Source organism: Pelobates fuscus, chromosome 4 (assembly GCF_036172605.1).
Source record: "Pelobates fuscus isolate aPelFus1 chromosome 4, aPelFus1.pri, whole genome shotgun sequence".
Taxonomy (NCBI): domain Eukaryota; kingdom Metazoa; phylum Chordata; class Amphibia; order Anura; family Pelobatidae; genus Pelobates; species Pelobates fuscus.
The window spans coordinates 336720601-336743124 of NC_086320.1; the positions used below are offsets into that span (position 1 = coordinate 336720601).

Here is a 22524-nt window from a genome sequence, read left to right on the forward strand (position 1 = left end):
CGCGAGGCAAACAAGGCATTTGCCTTGGCCGGCACTTTCCAGGGGGCGGCAAAAAAAGCCACCCCCAAATGCCCAGGCAAATGTCTTGCAGCCCCACTGGACCCCAGGGAAAGGGAGAACCTCCCCCCAGCATTCCCAAAGGTAAGGAGGCTGGGGGGATTGAATTTTTTTTAAAAAGTGAGTGAGTTAATGTGAGTGTGTGTGTCTGTTAGTGTGTGTGTGTTAGTGAGTGAGTGTGTGTCTGTTAGTGTGTGCGTTTATTTCTGTTAGTGAGTGAGTGAGTCTGTGTGTGTCTGTTAGTGTGTGCGTGTGTCTGTTAGTGATTGATTGTGTGTGTCTGTTAGTGATTGAGTGTGTGTGTCTGTTAGTGTGTGTGTCTGTTAGTGAGTGTGTCTGTTAGGGAGTGTGTTACTATGTGTGTGTCTGTTAGTGAGAGTGTATATATGTCTGTTAGTGAATGTGTGTCTCTGCTAGTGACTGTATGTGTCTGTTAGTGAGTGTGTGTGTCTGCTAGTGACTGTATGTGTCTGTTAGTGAGTGTGTATGTCTGCTAGCTAGTGTATGCGTGTCTGTCAGTGAATGTATGTGTGTGTATTTAGAAGGTGAGGTAGGGGGGAAGGGGAGGTGGTGCAGGGGAGAGGGGGGGTGCCTGAGTTTTGTCATGCCTATGGCAGCACAAAACCAGGATACACCACTGCCCTTATGACAAGGACTGCACAATAAGATTGTTTAAACCAGTATAACTATGTAAGGTTAAAGAAACATTTCAAGGTTCAAATCTCATTACCTGGATATATGCTATCAATAGAGAATGGGTTCTGTAGCTCCCCCTCCCACCCAACCCCCAAGTAATACTTAAAAGGAGTAGACAGGTAATTCGCATGACTGAGAATGTTGTGTTAGAACTGTTTGTTCAGTTTAGGGCTCGACACACCTGACTCTTAGTGGCAGTGCTCAACCTTGCTCCTATTGCATTCAGTTTGGATTAAACATCAGGATGGGTATTCATCCCCCACTTGAGTAGTGCTACTACGATAATTCTTGCAGATTTTCATCCAGTGAGGGTCTGAGAGTGTGACCCCCAGTGGCACTATCCAAGCGTGCCATATGTTTTGCGTGCTCGGGTCGGGTCGAACACTGGAGTAGCATATAGAGAACCGAGATGCCCTTGTATAGGTGCGCTCGTGCTCTGCACAGTTCTTCAAACTCCGTCAGAGTCCCGTGGAATAGATGTCGTCCATTCTGGGACATGTAGTATGTCTTAACTTGGAAGTAGCGAAATCTGTCCAGGCCCGTCGGCATCCTGTTCGGCAGTAGGTCTGGTAGCTGCTTTAGCGCGTCCGATGAGCACCACTGGTGCATGTATGTCCAGTCCGATCGACCGAATTCGGTGATGTCCTTAGGTTTAAGGCCCCCGGCCACCTCAGGGTTATATATAACCGGGGTCAGCGGTCCCGGGGTTGTGGATAACATAAGTCTGGTCCTAATCGAGTACCATACCATGAACGGGTGGCCCCGGGTCCGTGAGTGCCTCAGAGGGCCATGCAGCCATACAGTGGCCAGAAGCGTCCCCTCCATCTGATTCATTTCCATGTGTATCCAAATCTTGGTAGTCGTAGGTACATGCCATTCCACCACCCAAAGTAGATGTGTCGCTCTATGGTAGTTTTGTATGGAGGGAAGTCCCACTCCCCCCTGGGCCTTCAGTAGGTGAAGTTGATCACTCTTCGGTCTGGGTGCCTAGGATTGACAGATAAACTTGAAGATGGCTGTATCCATGGATTGGAAGAAGGTTGTAGGCAAGCATATCGGGGTTATTTGGAAAAGCTATAGAAGGCGAGGGAGTAGGTTCATCTTGATGGCGTTCATTCTGCCGAACCACGAGACACATTGACCAGACCAGCGAGTCAGTTGTCAGTGTGTGAAATAGTGGTGTGAAGTTGTGAGCGTATAGCTGGGACAGGTCAGCGGTGAACCAAATACCAAGATATTTAAGTTTGACATGGCACCAGGTGAACGCGAACTGAGTGTGTAGATGGGAAGCAGTCGCTTCATCAATCGAAATGGACAAGGCTTACGATTGTTCCATGTTTAGCTTCATATTTGAGACCTGGCCGTATTCCGAGAAAGCCCTCAGCAAGTTCGGTAGGGAGATCAAGGGGTTGTTGATGAAAAATAGCATATCGTCCGCGTATGCGGCAACCTTATGCGTTGTTCCTTTCAGGGTAAATCCCTCTATTCCCCCATCCTGTCTGACCGCCCCCAGGAATGGTTCCAGGGAGAGGGCAAACAGAAGGGGGAGAGCGGGCATCCCTGTCGTGTCCCGTTGCGTATTGGAACGGGTGCTGGGAGAGCCCCATTTATTCATATCCTAGCACTCGGGATCGTATACAACGATGATATCCAGGCCATCAGGTGTGGTCCAAAACCCATGGCCACCAGCGTTGCTTTCATGTATCGCCAATCCACACGGTGAAAAGCTTTCTCTGCGTCAGTGGATAGAAGGAGGATCTTCTGTCTCAAGAGTCTGGCTGCATGGATGACGTTCAGAACATGGATGGTGTTATATTTTGCTTCTCTTCCAGGGATAAATCCAACCTGGTCAGGATCTACCAGTTCCGGGAGGACTCCACTGACACGCTTTTCTATAATCTTCGTAAAGAGCTTCAGATCTGCATTTAGGAGTAATATGGCCCATGGCTTGCATAGTTGGACGGGTCCCTACCTTCTTTAGGGATGACGGCAATCATTGCCAATAAAGAGTCTCTCGTGAAAGCTCCTCCTTCCAGTAATGGAGTTAATACCGGTTAGGAGTTTGGGTAGATGCACGTCTCCGAACTCTTTAAGGTATCTCACCGGCAGACCATCTGGTCCTGGTGCTTTATTAAGTGTAGAGGCTTTTCAGCCAATAAAGAGTCTCTCGTGAAAGCTCCTCCTTCCAGTAATGGAGTTAATACCGGTTAGGAGTTTGGGTAGATGCACGTCTCCGAACTCTTTAAGGTATCTCACCGGCAGACCATCTGGTCCTGGTGCTTTATTAAGTTTAGAGGCTTTCAGGGCTGCTTGGAGTTCCTCCAGCGCAATGATTGCCTCCAATTCGTCGGCTGCTGCCCAACTTAAAGTTTTGGTGACATAGTGTTGCAAGTATTCGGTGAGTCGTGTGTCCCTGCGCTGAGCCACGTTTGGGGCGCTGCTCGTGAGTAAGTTGTATAAGTCGTTGTAATAACCTTGAAACACATCAAGAATCTTGTCCGGCAAATGTGTTCTTGTTGTTGTTTTTACATTTTACTGTGATCTGCCAATCAGCTCTCAGAGATTGACTGGTAGATTATGTTTGTTTTTTTGAACAAGCCTTCTATAGGCCATCATCACTCAGAAGGGTCACTTATCTCCCCCCAAAATTGTATGGGGTGATAAATAACCTCTATTTCCCATGCTTCCAACGCCAACGCACTGAATTAATGATTAATAATATCACATAGCTTTGTTATTGGTATAGATGCAAAAACTAATTGTTCCAAAATGTGTCCTCACATCCCCTCATTCCTTTAAAACTGAAACATTATAAAGTTTCCAAAAGGAAGTCTTAAAAACATTAAACTCCTGACTTTGCATAAATACATTGTTTCATAGCTACATTGCTTTCCGAGACAATCCTCTGTGCCAACAACACCTGGGGGAAATCAACAGGTTGTAAATTAATTAGGTTATTCACATGGGGTTTCTTCAATATTCTGTTAGTGAGAAATAGCCTTGGGGAACTGAACTGTTTCTCGGTTTCAGTACTCTGTGGGGATGGGCTATAAATGTTGAAGCGTGTTTTATGCCAGATTTAGAAATGCATGCTACTCTCAAACAAAGATAATGAACACAGTCCTAGATTTCTTATAGAATGACTAGGCTAATACTCAATACGTCACAGCTGTATGGCTGGGAGATACTTAGTACTATCCTTTAGCAACAAGTCAACAATGGAAAAGTTCAATTAGTGCTTTAATGTCTTCCTTTACATTGGGCAGCACATGAAAAGTGCCCGAACTGTAGTATTGACAGCACATGCGCTGCAGGGAGAAGTCAAAGTTAAAGTCAAGTTTAAAAAAAGGTATTATTTATTTATTTATTTTGTATGCATGCGTCAAACTTCAGGGTAGCACTTTTCCTGTACTGCCCAACAGCAGGAGTAAATTACATGTGCTCAGGATAATACGGTACATCGGAGAGCTCTAAATTTTAGCACAGTTGGGTTTATCTACTAAACTCTACAAAACTCTTTTTTCGAAAACAGTACTTTTTGCCTAAATTTTGCATTTTGATTTCACTTTACTACAATTTAGATTTCTGCGAATAAACCCCACTGGGTGAAGTATAACTGAACTTCTATGTAAAACTTCTCAAAACTGAATTTCAAAGTTCTGTTTTTTCTTCCTTTTTCTTCATCAGTGTCAAGGACCAATTTCATGGCACATAGAATTGCTATAGTTATTCTTCAAGCGTGTTTTATTGATCTGGGATTCCTTTCTGCCAGGATTTGTCTTGCTTGGTGTAAGAAACACGATTGCAGTAATTCAGAATTTTGCAGTAATTTATTCACTGGAACATTCTACATTATTTTAGAGTAATTTATTCCTTCAGCTTTGCCTAGCAATGTCTGAATGTTTTAAATGAGGTATGGACAAAATTGTGTAGCATTCTCATTGTTGGTGTCTCTTATCAAGCTTTTTGCTCTCCCCCATTGCAAAGAGTCAAACTGCTTTAAAATGGCTTCCCTCCATGCCTGGGGCTGTTGGTCACCACTCCACCCTTCATAACAATCTCACAAGAGGTGGAATTTCTCGATTGGCACTTCATTGCGCTCAGAGCTTAGCACATGAGAGCTAATGGAATCTCCTACTGAGAAACATCCAGCTTTCGGCAGTTTGTAGTAGAGGTGGGGAGAGGTGCCCGGCAGTCCCCAGATATGAAGTCACACCGTTCAAAAACAGTTGTACTACTAAGCAGTGGGAGTTCTTGGGGGGGGGGAGAGGGGGGCGGGTGCGGACTGCGTAGGTTCTCTGTAGATAGGCAGGGTGTTTGGCACTAGGCTCTGCCCCCTTATGAAGATCCTGCATACTTTTAGGCCCCACTTCTTCACCAGCAGTACCGGCTGGCAGATGGGGTAGGGCCTAAATAGAGGGGGTGGTATCTACCAGAAGGGGTGGAGCCTAGTGTGGAACATCCCACCCATCAAGAGAGCACCTGGCTGGTTTGCAGCCCGCAAGGACCATCCCTTGTTGCCAGGATAATTTTAGCACCATATACACTATAGAGAGCTGTAGCGGCTATGGTGCTTGGTGTGTTCATTTAAACTCTATAGACTCTCTAATCAGTGTCACTCTTATCAATATATGTATTATTCCCAGCATTCTTTTCATCACTGTATGTGCAGTACAATCAAAGTTCATCTATTCAGTATCCACACTACCCGACCTGAGTACCTGTTTATAATATCTGCAATATTCCCATAGAGTCACTCTCACTAACTTCTGTAGGGTCCCTTTTACCATCCCTTTTACCTGTTGTACTGCATTTTATGACTTTTCGTTTATATATTACCAACACAGGGTCTCTCCCACCCATATTTATTTATTTATTTTTAAAACTACATTTGTTTATTTTATTTTAACTTTTTTTCTTATTGTAATTTTAGGTTTTATAGAGAGCTTTGATTATGAAACATCTTTTTTTATCCAGAACAACTATTAAAAAAAATAATATAACTTATACTAGTAATATTTTTATATTAATTTTTAAATATATTTTAACAATAAAAATACAATAAAATTACATCATTTTGTATGTTTCTTTTTTATATTTTGTTTTTGCAAGCTTGGCAGTGCCGGATCTACCATTTCCCCTATGTATGAGCTGGACTTGTGAACTACTTTCCTACTTAGGTTAAAGGGAAATCAAACACAGGCAAACTTATGAAAACTGATAAAACATGTACCCTAACACAATTTTATTGTAGAAGAGGATCGTGGAAAATTTACGTTAATTAGAATGAAATATCCTGGCTGTTTTGCTGCCAAAGTATATTTGATTACTCCAAATAAATGAAAATAAATAAATAACCAAGGGTGGGGCCTGGTAGCCAAGATGGGTGGACGTGTTCATTGACTGCTCTTGAACATACAGGCCTAAATTAAGATGTTCAGGCTATTATCGTGCTGTTTCCAGCTTCAAGTGCTCAGTGAATCGACACAGCATTTAGTGGGCACTCGTCAGTGAGCATCTTCCGCAGTTCTACAGAGAATCCACAGTCCAACCACGCAGCCTAGCTGGCACAGTGGCCTGGCGTCTGGGGGAGGTGGACGATCTTGTGACTTGGGGTGTGCTATACACAGTGAATCTCCTGTAACCCCACAACCCTCCTTCTGGACCGGTGGGGGTTATCCACTTATTTCACTGGTGCATAGACGAATGTGCCTTTAATTTTATACCCAAACTGCATTGTAATTACTTTACCTAGGGTTGCCAGATTTGCCAAGTTTGTTTGCACATTCACATACAAAACTACTGTCCTACAGTATGAGAATTCCCATAATACAGGAGCCAAATGATTTTATTATCATGGAATAATCTCATTTATATATATATATATATATATATATATATATATATATATAAATGAGATTATTCCATGATAATAATTGTATTATCATGGAATAATCTCATATATATATATACATACATATATATATATATATATATATATATATATATATATATATATATATATATATATATAAATGAGATTATTCCATGATAATAAAATCATTTGGCTCCTGTATTATGGGAATTCTCATACTGTAGGACACATATATATATATAAATGAGATTATTCCATGATAATAAAATCATTTGGCTCCTGTATTACTGTAGGACAGTAGTTTTGTATTGTATATACATATACAATTATATCAAAGTAAGAGGAGTATTGTAGTATACAGTGTGACCAACTGAATCTCGTCACTGGTTCTTGGAGGAGCCTGCTGGCCAGCCTCTTACCCTGTGACTATGGCCCCTGCAATAGACCTGGCTAAAATACCTTAAACATTCTCTGTTCGTGCAATTGGGACTATATGGTTTGTTTACCGAACAACCGCACGAACCAGAGACCACCCTGGAGCTTGTTGTTAACACCTATTAACAACTTGGAACGTTTCTCACCGCAGTGTTCTAATTGTTCGTCTGGGTGGTGGCTATCTTGTTCACATGAACGCAGGCAATGTGTGTTTTTTCTGCCTGGAGATAATTGGGTTAATACAGTATCTGACTCAATTATCTCCCAGGCAGAAGGGAGGGATTGTATGCTATGTGTGGGAGTCGTGCATTGGAATACTGTTCCTATTCGTCTGTGAATATTGTACCATGTGAGTGTACCCCTTGCATGGGGATTGTCATATAAGGCAAAGTGTGGCTCCCATTAAACTGAGATTTGTTTACCCCTTCATGAAGTCTTAGCTCATGTTTGGGGGATTCACTACATTCACTCTGGGGATTGCTATATCCCAATATTCCCCTAAGTATAATCACCATCTCTTATAAGAGCTGTTCCTGCGACACTCTCTGGACTAGGAGAGATTTACCCACTGGAAGTTGGATCCTGGTCTTGGGTCCAGGTTGGGTGGAGGACAGCGAGACCCCAACCAACCTGCGTGGTTCGTGGGATTTACGGTGGTTATGGTTTTCCAGTACAGTGCTTATGGTGCTTGCAAGTACTAGGAAGCAGCGATTGATGGAGGTACCCGGTCGGGGTGCCAGGCGGTCCATCACATACAGTTACACTTGGACTAACAATATCTTTTGAGTTTCCCGACTCCTTTAAGTCAGCATTGAAAGGAAATGCTCTTGTCTTTTAAAATGTATTGATAAGCCCATGAAAGATACACTGATCAGCCACAGCATTTAAACCATCTTTGTGTAGGCCCCCTCATACTGCCAAAACAGCTCTGATGCTTTGAGGCATGGACTTCTCAAGACCTTTTAAAGTGTCCTGTAATACAGGAAGACAATAACACATGCTCAGTTACAGGCAGACAGTCACAGAGCCAAACACACAGTTAAAGGCAGACAGGCACACAGTCACAGAATGAACCTTATACGTGAACAGTATAGGGGAAAGTAAGAGGGAAAAAGACCTTAGTTTGGAGCTCTGAAACTGGAAAGATATAGGGATCCACTAAACCTATAAAAATCGTAAGCTGGAGAAAAGTAGTGCTATAAATATAACAGCAACAAATCCAGGAGCAAATCCAAAGATGAAAGGCTAAGTGTGTTAGAATGTAACTGCAATGCAGAATCAGTTCTTAGCTACAATGTTATTTAAAGTGTCAAGCTATTGCTTGTAACTATTTAAAGTAATCACTTTATTACTTCATAAAATTGAGAGGGAATAAAATAGAAATACAATAGAATAGGATAGAATGAGAATAAAGAATAATACTAATAATAGAAATAAATATAAATAAAACTAAAAAAGAAATAAAAATAATAATAATAATAATAGAAAAAATACAAATGAAAAAAAGATAAAATAAGATAAGATATCAGTATAAGGTATAAGGATGTTCTGACCTTGGGACTTTTCCGTTTCCTAGGTTGAAGTTATCCATGCCATACAGACATCCACACATACCAAGAAGCCTGAGTTCTCTATACCAGCACTGATATCTTATCTTATTTTATCTTTTTTTCATTTGTATTTTTTCTATTATTATTATTATTATTTTTATTTCTTTTTTAGTTTTATTTATATTTATTTCTATAATTAGTATTATTCTTTATTCTCATTCTATCCTATTCTATTGTATTTCTATTTTATTCCCTCTCAATTTTATGAAGTAATAAAGTGATTACTTTAAATAGTTACAAGCAATAGCTTGACACTTTAAATAACATTGTAGCTAAGAACTGATTCTGCATTGCAGTTACATTCTAACACACTTAGCCTTTCATCTTTGGATTTGCTCCTGGATTTGTTGCTGTTATATTTATAGCACTACTTTTCTCTAGGCACACATTCACAGGCAGACAATCACACACACAGTCACAAGCAGACAGTCACACATACTCTGTTACTGGAATGCAGACACTCACGCACGATGATAGGCACACATACTCTCAGTTAAAGGCAGATAGTCACACATACAGGCACACACAACAGCACAGCTACAGCGACACACACAATTGGAGTCACACACAAGCAGACAGTCACACACACAGGCAGACAGTCACACACACACACACACACACACACAGGAAGGCAGTCACACACAGACAGGCAGTCACACACACACGCAGTCACACACACAGACAGACAGTCACACACACACACACAGGCAGGCAGGCAGACAGTCACACAGACAGACAGTCACACACAGACATGCAGTCACACACAGGCAGGCAGTCACACACACACACACACACACACACAAACTCACACACAGTTAGGCAGTCACAAAGACAGAGAGTCACACACACACAGGCAGACAGACACACACAAACAGGCAGTCACACAGACCAACATTCACACAGACAGACAGGCAGTAACACACAAAAAGGCAGACAGTCACACACAGGCAGGCAGTCACACACACACACACACACACACACACACACACACACACACACAGGCAGTCATACAGACAGTCACACACACACACACACACACACACACACAGGCAGACAGATAGTAACACAGGCAGGCAGTCATAAAGACAGTCACACACACACACACAGGCAGGCAGACACATGAACAAGCAAACAGTAACACACAGGCAGTTACAGTCACACACACACACACACACACACACAGATTTACCTCTTTCCATTATTGCTGAAAGGGGTAGTGGATGCAGTTGGTTGTTGGGGAAGCAGGGATGCCTTCCTGCTTCCCTCTTCCTGTGCACCTTTGGGTAGGTATTACCAAGGGCTTTGGGTATGTATAAGCCCCACCTCTGCCTCTTGATAAGCCCCGCCCTGTCGCCCATTAAGCCCTTCCCCCGCATTTTTTTTTTTTACAGACCCGGGTGGAGAATAATAAAATCCTCCACCCAGGTACCTGTTTCAGCTCCCCTGACACAGCATGTGCGAACTGTGTAGGCCACATGGCGCCCCTTGGTCCATTGCACACCCCTAAGGCCAGCCCTGTATGTGGAATGCAACAATTTCAAGGTAGGTGATACATGTCAAAGTAACATCCACTTGAATGCCAGGACCGATGTCAAAGAGGAACTTTCTAAAAAGTTAGCTGTAGGTTGGGCTAAAATCATTTTTTTTTTAATATTCTATATATATACATTGCTGGGCAATGCCTGGCGACATGTAAATGAGTTAAATCAAGCTGTGTCATATGGCAGTGCTAGAGAAAATGGAGAGCCCACATGTGCACATATGGCAATTCTCCACACAAGCCCAGGGCATCACGTGTTGGTGAAGTTACAGGAACACGGAAGTGCAGAGTAAGTACTTTTTAAATTTAATCTCACTGCATTACCACCTCACATTTAGTGAGACTTGGCAGTTTACATTTAAAATCTCTTATTTTATTTTGTATAGATTTTAGTTTGTATTTTACATAGCTTTATCTCTTGATGTTTTATTCTCTACATACCCATTTGATTTGCAAATATTTAGGACCAGTTATCATTATTAGCATTTATACTGTTTCTATTATATAATTCTAAATTATAAGGTAAAATCCTTGGCATATTAATTTTGGGAATATTATGATCCATTGCTTCTTTTCACATCAAAAGCTATTCATATCAAAAAAATACCCTCCGTATCTGGCCATCTGATCTAATGCAGACTAATATTCAAATTCTTTTTAGAGTAATGCATGGCTTATTACAAAAGTGAAAGCAAATTGAAGTTACCAGGTTTGGTAGAATGAACGTGATCAATTCTTACTTACTACCCAAATAGGCTTATCTCTTTAACCCCTTAAGGACACATGATATGTGTGACATGTCATGATTCCCTTTTATTCCAGAAGTTAGGTCCTTAAGGGGTTAAAATGCGTCCTTTAAAGGTAACCAAGCCATGTTTAGCTATGACTCAAATTGCACTTACAGATTTTATCTGGGAGTAAAATAAGACCCAGGATTAACCAAAAATATCAATTAGTAAAGGGGCTTAGGTTTTCCCAATATTGAGATTACATACTTTTCCAATCTAATTTTTCATACCTATATGACTCAACAAAAATCTACGAAAGATGAAGGCTGGTATTACTTAGAAAGCGAAATGCGTGGATTTAAGGACCTAGGCACGCTTTAGTGGTTTGGGAGTACAGGGAGTACAGTTAATCGCTGCAAAAAGATCTAGTGTGTTTTTAGACTCACTTTTTAACTGTTGGAGGAAGGTCAGACAAATATGTGGTATAGATAACAAGTCCCCTGTAAATATTAAATTAGTATATATACCTTTCTATATAAACGATCTGTCTTTAAGCAAGTGGGTTCAAAAAGGTATAACTCGAGTGGGTCAGCTCATGGTGAGAGATAAACTTAAACCATTTTCTCAATTAGTGCAGGATTTTGATCTACCCATTAAGGGTTTGGTTACATAAATTAGAAATGGAGTCAAATATTTATACTTATTGTTTAACAATGGACATGTAAACGAAGTGGCCTCAAAATCTAGGGGGAGTCTGTTAAAAATAGAAGGCCATATGACAAGTCCTACATCTTAAACATGGAAAAAAGACCTAAGGACAGATTGAAGATGAGTGGTGTTCTGTCCTCCCTAAAGCGTGTAAAAATATTCACTGTCTGAATTTAATTGAAGTTTTATGTAAAGTAATGAATAGATGGTACTTTTTGCCTTGTAGGTTGTCTAAAAAGTATAACATATATGCCATCATATGCTGGAGATGTAATAAGCATTATGGATGGTTTGTTCATATTTGGTGGGATTGTGAAATGGTTAAGGAACAATGGACGGTTGCCTTTTCTAAAGTAGAAACATTTCTAAGCAAACCTACTCCTAAGACTCCAGAGAATCTTACACCGAAACATTAATCCTCTCTATAACAATGATGTATTGTTTTATTGAGATTTTTCGTTTCGTAACAGTGGTCATGCAAGAAAGTCATGTAATAATGCTTTGAGACGCGCAGGTCTCATATGAAAGGTACAATGTAAATGTGATGCTTCAACAGATAGTAGACTTGCAGGTCTATGAATTGCTGTATAACAGTGTGACTCGCAGGCGTCAAACAGAAAACAAAGTAGCATTAATCGTTTGTCAAAAAGCTCTAGGTTAGATGCAATATTCCCAGCTAGATATATGCTCGGTTGACAATTGTGTATTTTTATACATACATTTTATGGTTGCAGTTAAAGTACTATTCGCATGTGATTGGAAGGTATCCTCATCTTTTACATTAGATTTGTTGAATTCACAGGTCCTCTCCCAACTTAAGATGGATGCATTACTCTATAAGTCCCAAGGTTTTGACCCAGGGAAACACCATAATAGTGAATCTTGGCTCAAAAAAATGACGGACTATGATTGTTTCAGTTCCTGAGTTGTTAGAGATTCACCAACTCCCTTAAGGCAGTGTGTATATGAATGCTATTTTTGTCTTTGTGAATTGTATTTTTTTTTTTTTTATATAACAATGGGACTATATATTGAAGGTTTTGTTACTGTATATGTTCAGTTTTCTTAAAAATATAATAAAGATTTTTTTTTTTTTTTTTTTAAAAGGGTAATTCTGCACCTTTATTTAATTTAGTAATGGTCTGCTTTGTATTATGACTATGGTGGTGGTCTACTTTGTATTATTACTTTTTAAATGTACATACTACCTTGACATGCTGTACTTATGATCCTCATGGACACTTTTGTAACTTTGCCATAATGTATTGAAAAACCTTTTCATAATAAATTTTAAAAATATCCTATATAGAGGATAACTGATTTAAAGAATGAACAAATTAAAAACTAAAGGGAAACAGTTTTACCTCAGTTTATGTGCTACCTATGCATTGTATATCACAAGTAGCAGCACCAATAATTTACGCAGTTCCTTACAATTATACAGTGGGTATATTTAACAATAAGTAACTGACAGGCTAAAGTAATATTGACAGACACACATGTTAAAGAAGGCCCTGATAAGACGAACTTACAAAATGTGTTTTGTAAGTTCGTTAACAGTTAATTGAAATCCAATTGAACAAGATCTACCTGCTGGTCCTTAATATTTTTAAAAATCTATATTTTTGAATGTAATTTTATTGTGAGTTACATTATTTGATTAAAGAATATATAACACAAAGAATAGGGTGGGCTGTTGTGTTTGCAGAATGGGCCACGTCATTGTATTTGGCCCCTGGGCTAAATGTTGGTAGCCCTCTCCCCAAACAGCATAGTTTGTAAATGACCGTTAGCAGACAGTACCGTGAAAAGAAGCGAACACTTTTTTTGCTCTAATAGTTCGCAATTCTAAGCAGGTACAGAAATTGGGCGTTACAGGCCCATCTTCAAAATTGACACTAATGAGCTAAGTCTCTATGAATATGTATAACTTTTCTTTTAAATTAATTAGTGAGATGTACTGTCACAACATTCTAGTAGAGTGTTTTCCATGAATCATTTGTGAGATAATTAAAACAAAATAAGGTTATATATAGAAATAACATGCTGAAGACACTGGGCGTTTAAACTACTTCTGCAGAATGAGCAACTCCGCAAGTCGTCTGTTCCTTTTTTTCAGTATGTACTGAATTTACACAAGTGTTCAATAAGTAGAATTATAAACAGAGATCTCTTTACGTATATCCGTACAACTATTCCTGGGATAAATAGTAGGCACACGTCATATGAAATAAACTGTTAGGAAGTTAGTCATTCATACCTTACCATACCATTTAAGCCTATAAGTGCAAATTATGCTTAGTGAACACTATATATATATTTTATTTAGTATTTTTTTTATTTTTTTTCATTTAAAGTTTCATTATTGTTTAAATAAAGAGTCTACATAAAAAATAATGTCACTTGCATAGTCATGCATAAGAAAACCAGAAAATGGGATCCAATCAATAATCTATACTCCGACCTGTGCCCTATCTTATTTTTTAGACGTACACCAAACACGCAAACAGAAACACAACATTTACTAAAGTAAGGATATCCAGTGTTTAAAGCGAATTGTCAGTGGGTTTTAAATTATAGGCCAAATAGTTAGTTTGAAAACAGAATTGACTTGTTAAAAATAATACCTAAAATTATTACATTTTGCCAATATTTTGGCTTAAATTTTGAAATTTGCTTTGAATTTATTTTGAATTCCTGGCAATTCGAACTTTAGTGAAGAACCCTGCAGGTTTCCTAATATATATATATATATATATATATATATATATATATATATATATTATAAGAAAAATCTAGTGGTAACATCTAAGCTCCAGTGAAAAGCAAAGACAACGGTATTTATATTATATGTTTATGTTTATAAAGTGCATCTTTATTTCATGAATTCTTACTTAAGAAAGGCAGAAGAGAACACTTAATGCCTCTGCTACAATGACGTCCTGTGCAGGAACAAAGGCTTTTTGCCTCTAGGTCCCTTTTGATTAGCTGAAATAATTAATAAAGCAACTGTATAAAGTATACAACCTTCAAATATGCTGAAACTCTGGAAGGGCTCGCTCAAAGGGTACAGTTGTGAAAAGCTAAACTACAATTTCAGCTGATCACACCAGAAAAACAAAATGCAGATTTTTGTAGACATGAAAGTAAGCCCTCAGAGGTTTTGGTCCAGATGAATAGCCATTTGATTGATTTGACAACTACAAGTACGATGACAACTTCTTTCAAGACACTTCTGTGAGATTTTGCGAGAGAGGGATTTGTGCGAAGTTGTCAGACAGTGCGTTGCATAGTACATAGACTGTGCCCTAGACTCTGTTTGGCTCCATATATCCAACAAATGAATGTCTCTTTTAAACACCTGCACTTACCCTATGACATGCTTTAAGGTGAAGTGATTCACCATGTGGATATTTCAAAACTAGAAAGAAAAAAGAGAGCTGACCTAAAACCAGTGAGCCTTATAAGGAAATTAATTAGTAACCCTCATATTTGTTACCAAACCAATTGTGTTAAAAAAAGATACAGCTGGTGTTTTTGTGAGACATTTTGAACTTTCCTTTTTAAGATAAAAACAACTCATTCAGGACAGGTTTTTTTTTTTTTTTGTAATGGCTACTCAGTTTCTTAGGTTTTTGCCATATACGTGATGCTCTTTAAATTGTGTTTTTAGTACACGTAATTATTTATTTTGGGCCATGATAATTGGAAAACCAATGGAACATTAGTCATGTACCTGGATGACTGCAATATCTTACCTTACTAAACTGGAAATTGATACAGAAATTCAGTTGATATATAAATAAGTGGAACACATCTACTTCTTTGATTTAATTCAAGCTCTAATGCATCCTTATTGACAATAATAAGTCTTCTGAATGTCGGTTCAGAACAGATTTCTCAGCATTCGGTATCTAAACCTTGAAATGCTAATCTGACTAAGACTCAATAAAATAAATAAATGAAAATGGTTTAATTTTATTTATTTATTTTTTAAATGTAAATTAAAGGTAGAGGACTTATATCGACACTTTCCATACGGGTTGAGTAAGAAAAATAATTAAAAAAAATAATAAAAAAGGCAAGACAGATTTTGGCATTCTAACACGGCAAAAGTAACATTCATTTCCAAGTTGGGAAAATAGTCCAATCATTTCCCCACAAACTAAGAGAGCCTATGAGGAAATCATCATTTATTACTCAACCAAAAACTAAAATGTTTAAGTGAGGCATGTGTCTGGTTTCCTTGAGGCTACAGTACCATTGGACCCCGGTGGGTGTATGTTAGGTAGTCCTTTGCATTCTGGCAATTATTCTTATATTTTATGCGATACACCTCTTTTAGATAATATTACCTGCATTCCTATTTAACCATGTGGATTATAACATATACCTATTGTATATTCTGCACATTGAATGCGTGTGTATGGTTCATCAGTATCAATCACTTTAACTTACCTGCATCACAGCAAACTTTGATTACACACCAACCCAGCCCTGGGAGAGTCTGTGACAGTAGATAACTAAATAAAAGCCACACCGAACCTCCGTTGAGCCGAGAAAATATAAAACTACAATGTCTGCATCCTAGTATATCATAATGTGCCGTCATATCCAGTTTCGAAGAGAAAGGATGCCTTTTGTTTCCTTTACAATAAAAATTCACTCCTTGCCACATGTAAACTTTTCGGTTGGAGGCCGCCATTATTCTGCTTAGCAAATTACCTTTTTTCTTGATGTTCGTATGAAACTGTATACTCACGTTCTATTCAGAAGTGATTACACTACTTGTTTTACATCCAAAGGCACCTGGGCCCTATCAAAGCACAATTAGAAATCTAAGGCTATCAGGGCAAATTTGGGTTAAAATTCTCAACAATAGAAATTTTATATAAACAGGAAAAGATTTTTAATCCTTACTCTTTGTCACAGCTACATACATATCAGAAGGTGCATGCCGTACGGTTAATTTAAGGTGTAGATCAACATTAAATGATAATGTGAGCTCATTGAGCAGGGCCCTCCACCTTTCTGTTCCAGTACGTCCAGTTGTCTGGTTACAATTACATGTCTGTTAGTCCACCCCACTGCACAGCGCTATGGAATTTGATGGCGCTATATAAATAATAAAATAATAATAATAATAATAATAATAAAATGAATCAACACATGCATCAACGTATATATAAATAATTTGACAAGTCTATCCAATAATATTAAAAAATTTAAAAGTTAAAAAAAAATAATATTGGGGGGCGGGGCTGGCCGCATTCGAGATCAGTTCCAGCTCAAATCCAGCTCAAATAAAACGCATTAAATAAGGAAAATTACCAAATTACTGACCGGCAGAGCGGGTCTTCGGCGCCACGGGGATACCGGTTCCAGGGAGAGGCTGGCTCCACGAGCTACAGTCCCCAGGAGGTGCAGCTCTCAACGGCCAAGTTGGGGCCGACGCCGGCGGTGAGAGGTGGTGGACGGCCGCCGCCCCACTATCCTGCCACATGGTGCCCAGATGGAAGCCGAGACCCAGGTGGACTTGGCCTCGTTCCCCCCCCCTTTGGACCGGTGGGGGTGATCCCGGTCCTCACCCGGAGGCTTTGCAACCCGAGCCCAAAGCTGCCACTATCCACGGCGCCCAAAATGGCGGAGGACATGTGTGCTGAAATCGGCGGAAGCTCTCTCTCACAGGTCAGAGAAACCAACAAGGCCCCCACGCATGGATCCAGAGGGCTAAAAGAACCCAGGACCTGCCTGTCCTGCACCGTGGCCCCACAAACAGAAGCTTATGCGGCCTGCCAAACCACAAAGAAAAATAAAGTATTAAAAAAAAATAATAATCATATTAGATTGAAGCCTATATTTGAATCTAATTTTGGAATACGTTAGAAAAGGTAATGGAATTATTAATACTGTTTATACAAAAATTTGTATTTTTTGCAATTTTTTCCTTTTTAACATTGGCAGTTCGGCTGCTGCAAGAATGGTCATTTATTGATATAGTAGCAAATATTGCAGAACGTATCGGATTATATTTATTTTTGGAAAAATCAGTTTTTTTTTTTTTTATCAATAAGAGAAAGAAAAAATAACTAAATAATCAAATCAGAGAAGTGTGCTACAGATGTTACAATTTGGGGTCATCCAGCTGTTTTTCGAGTGAAACTGTTACACAGAGAACAGGTTTCCACTTTAATAAGGCGAATTTGCATTCAGTTGCCTATTTTCAAAGGAGTTATCTATCAAAGCTTGGGAATGCTGATTGCCTGCAGGAGAACCAATGCTTGAGGGTATAACCACCTGCAAGCGGCCGGGCCTGGCCTGCAACTTCATAGATTCTATTTTTTTTCTTTTGTTTTGGCAGGACATTAGTCACGATAACAAAGTATTTACCAGATCAATTTAAACAAATAATCTGTCAAGCAGCAGAGGAAATCTGCTGTATCTTAAATTCTGAGGTTGATGTAAAACACTTTTCCTCTCAGGAAACCTGAATCTGTTCTTTTATTTTCTCAACACTATTGAAAGCATGGTATTCATGAATCAAACTCAAAAACCAGCCTAAGTGCTAAAACTGGCTGCTCTTAAAGGGAAAATAGTATTTGTTTCCTAGTGTATTTATATCGATTGATGTGTATCAATATATAGAAAACATGATAGTTCCCTTTTGTTTATCTTTTATGTTACTATGGTGAGTTTTGATGTGAGTGTCAAGGTAGTGTAAGGATTAAAGTTGTATGTTTGTGTTAAATCTGCAATGTATTGTAATGTATGGGTTAAAGATTAGTGACAGCATAGCATAAGTGTTAATATGTTGGTCATAGTGTAGGGTAGGTTTGAAAGTCTTGTGAGTTAAGGTAGCGTTGGGGTAATGTGTCATTTAGTATGTTAGTAATAGTGTAGTGTAGTGTAGGTTTGAGAGTGTTGTGAGTTAGGGTAGTGTTGGGGTAATGTGTAATTTAGTATGATAGTGATAGTGTAGTGTAGGTTTGAGAGTGTTGTGAGTTAGGGTAGTGTTGGGGTAATGTGTAATTTAGTATGATAGTGTAGTGTAGTGTAAGTTTGAAAGTGTTGTGAGTCACGGTAGTATTGGGGTAATGTGTAATTAATATGTTAGTAATAGTGTAGTGTAAGTTTGAAAGTGTAGTGAGTTAGGGTAGTGTTGGGGTAATGTGTAATTTAGTATGTTAGGGTAGTGTAGGAGTTAAGGGAAAGCTTGACTGGTAGGAAAGCACAGAGGCATACTGTATATATCCCAGATCTGACTGAGATTAGTGGGGGTTACTGTCCCAGGTGGCAGTTGTTTCAGCTGCCATTAATTAAATGACAGCAGACTTTGCTTGAGAGTGTATTAGGGCCCGAGAGCTGTGCATTGTTACATAGTCTTTACTCTGATTAATGTACAGATGACATCACCATCCGAACAGCACAGCATTCTAAACCATGTAATGTCTGGTGAAATAGCAGGTAGATCAGGTCAGAGATAGATAGACAGATAGAAAGGTAGGTAGATAGAGATAGATAGATAGATAGATAGACAGATAGATAGATAGATAGATAGATAGATAGATAGAGATGGATAGATAGACAGACAGACAGACAGACAGACCGATAGATAGATAGAGCTAGATAAATAGATAGACAGACATACATATAGATAGATAGAGATAGATAGATAGATAGATAGATAGATAGATAGATCGATAGATAGGTAGATAGATAGATAGATAGATAGAGGGATAGACAGACAGACAGACAGACAGATAGATAGATAGATAGATAGATAGATAGATAGATAGATAGATAGACAGACAGACAGACAGATAGATAGATAGATAGATAGATAGATAGATAGATAGAGAGATAGAGAAATAGAGAGATAGACAGATAGAGCTAGATAAATATCAACATACCGCAAATGTTGTACCTTTATGTATGAGATTTTGCAATGTGTAAGTAACTGACAAACCAAATGAAAGGCAGGCTCACGTTTACTGAAACTGCATTAAGTATGGTTTTAAACCTTTCAAAAAAAACAAACAGAAAACCAACAACATATGACCTCAGATTGCATTTGCGCCTTTGAAGGGAATCATTCTTTTAACACCCTAATGCCAACGTGGAATTAAAAAAGCAATTTTGATTAATGTTCCATTATTTTTTCCCAGTTTCTTCAGTGATATAGAGATAATTATTCACACTTCACATCAGGGCAGCTCCTTTTACTCCTTTTACATCAATCTCCCATTCATACTGATAGTCTTCTGATCAAGTGCTAACTGGGGTGGTGTTATTATAAGGGTAGAGGTATCCTGGTGGTGTCAATGTGGCTCTATTTTACTTCCATTATAATATTTTGGCTAGGTATACTAAGGCCGTCACTGTCAGTCTGCTCCATAAGGTTTCTCCCACTCCTCCCCCTTTAAACATCTATCGTGTATAAAACAATGTCTTATTGGAAGGACCTTATAGAGGACCATATCTTCACATTAAGTGGCTAAAGACCCACCTATAGAAAAACAGACGGACCTGTTCAGGTAGGTGCCTTATCATTGGCTGGCTGTGAAGGACTGCTAGCCAATCACAAGATCTACATAGAGACATATTTTATTTTGTCTAACACTTGGAATCTGAGTGCTTTTATGTCTGTGTTTCTGTATCTCTGACTCTCCATACACATAACATCTCCACGTTTATTAACAAACACATAAACAGTGAGTGTTAATTGGAATTTTCATACTGCAGGCACCCGCCATCTGTAAGCACAAAAAATAAACTCTCCAAAAAGTGTGTGATATCAGCAAAACCCCATGAAACCTGGTTCAAAGATAGTCGCGCACAATATTTAATCCCTTTGTCCATATTCCATCTGGTATGACACTTATCATCATTCTTTTATCATATTTTTTTTTATCCCAAACGTCAAGTCAAACCTCTCATTTGGCATATTTTATAGGATATAAATGTTTATTTACACATAAACCTGCACAAAAACTACCATGTACATGTATATGCACACAGACATAGATCTGCAAACGCAGGTGACCCCACATAACTTCTCCCCACACATATTTACATACAGATCTATAACCCTGTATATCACAATCATTGTTTCTACTATGATAAATATGTAATAAGGTAATTAAACTGTTGTCAATAAAGTAAATTAATTTTACTTACAACAAAATGTCAAAGATACAATTAAAGTATGTGCATTTGCTGTAAATTCGCAGAATGTGCATCTTCTGCAGTGAATCAATCCTAAACAGACTAGGAGGTCACTTGGCTCACTCAATTTTCCATAGTACTGCTGAGCTGATTCCATAAGTAATCATTGACGAGAACATCAATGGTTGTAAAAAGCAACAACGTGAACTATGACTGACAGAAACCCAAGTCAGAATCTGTATGTTTGGTGCATAAAGAGTAACACTGTAGTTTGGGAGGGAGGGGGGAAAATGGATGGCTTTTGGATCAAAACAAAATGTTATTGAAATAAAAAAAAAGAAACAAGATGAATACAAAAAGCAACATAACAAAGTCAAGCCTGGGCATCTTCATGGTACTGTAGATTATGTCGAGGTAGACCTAGTAAATCGTTATTGGGTCAGGGCATTGGGGACCTCTTTTTCCAACTCTATTTTACGCATGCATTACACAGGGACGTAAGATAATAAGGTAGAGCTTGTTACTGCTGCTCACTTATATGAGCTATAGTTATTGATTATATTGCTATATTATACATAGTTACCCCACGTTAACCTTCAGCCATATCTACCCTGGTCCAGTTGTGACCAATTCACAATATTGGAATATATCTCAATGTATGCTTACCTATATGCCACGAATACAGCAACATCCCAACTACATGGGGTTTTCACGTTATTTTGTAAGGTAAATGACCAAATTAAGGGAATGCCACAATATGTGTGCAGTTATACCCCCTGAACATTGACATATTCATTAAAAAGAACAGGTCAGGATAGGAATGTTCACATCGTATGCATAATTGTAGATGAACAAAGATTCAGTCACGCTGATTTCATTGGATGTGTGCTCACTGTGCCAGGACAGCGTATTGGTGGTGCAAGATCCCCATGGTGGATTATAGAATGGTGGGTGTAAAGGGATAATAAAAAAATATTATTTATTTACGATTTGGATGTAGATAAATTTCCCTCTTTGTGCAAATTTCCACTATTCTTCATCCAAATAAATTAAATATTCAAAGTAATGGACAGTAGCTAGAATGTCAACCACCGAACGTGTTCTGGGTCGAACATCAGTCCATCCATATTTAAAGTATCTCTATCTCTTCATTACCCTCGATTACTGTTAGGATGGATGTGAGAATGGCAAGAGCTTTTAATAAAATTACAATGTAGACATACATATTCAAAACGAAACATAATATCTTCTCCCTTATAATTTAACAACTATAGTAAACAAACAATTTGAGTTATAATGGGTTTAATGGGGAGAAAGAGTTGCAGGAAATCTTAGATCAATGAACTCTGAGATAAAAAAATTGAAAATCAAATAAGTCACAATCACGAATTGCTTAAAAAAAACTTTGTAAGTACTCCAATCATTACAATGTTAATGCAAACCTCACCCTCACCCGTATTATTTATATTTATAAAATCAATTACTTAGACCTAAATTTTGCAAGGCGGTTGACAGCTTGTCTCAATTCGCTATTTGCAGATAAACCCTCGTATGGTAATGTGAATTATTTAAAGAGAAGTTTGCTAAAGCAGGTGGTTCTTTGGAAACACAGCAGAATATTGTTAAGGTGGGATCTGTAAAGTCTGGAATTCTTAAAGTAGAATTTAGTGTGTTTTATATAAGCAGCTGACCTGTTACCTGTTCTAAACA

At 38.6% G+C, this 22524-nt stretch overlaps 1 pseudogene; it reads right to left on the minus strand.

Annotated features, from left to right (window-relative positions):
• LOC134609466 (small ribosomal subunit protein RACK1-like) overlaps nucleotides 1-22524 on the minus strand; it is a 94481-nt pseudogene that overhangs the window by 11216 nt on the left and 60741 nt on the right.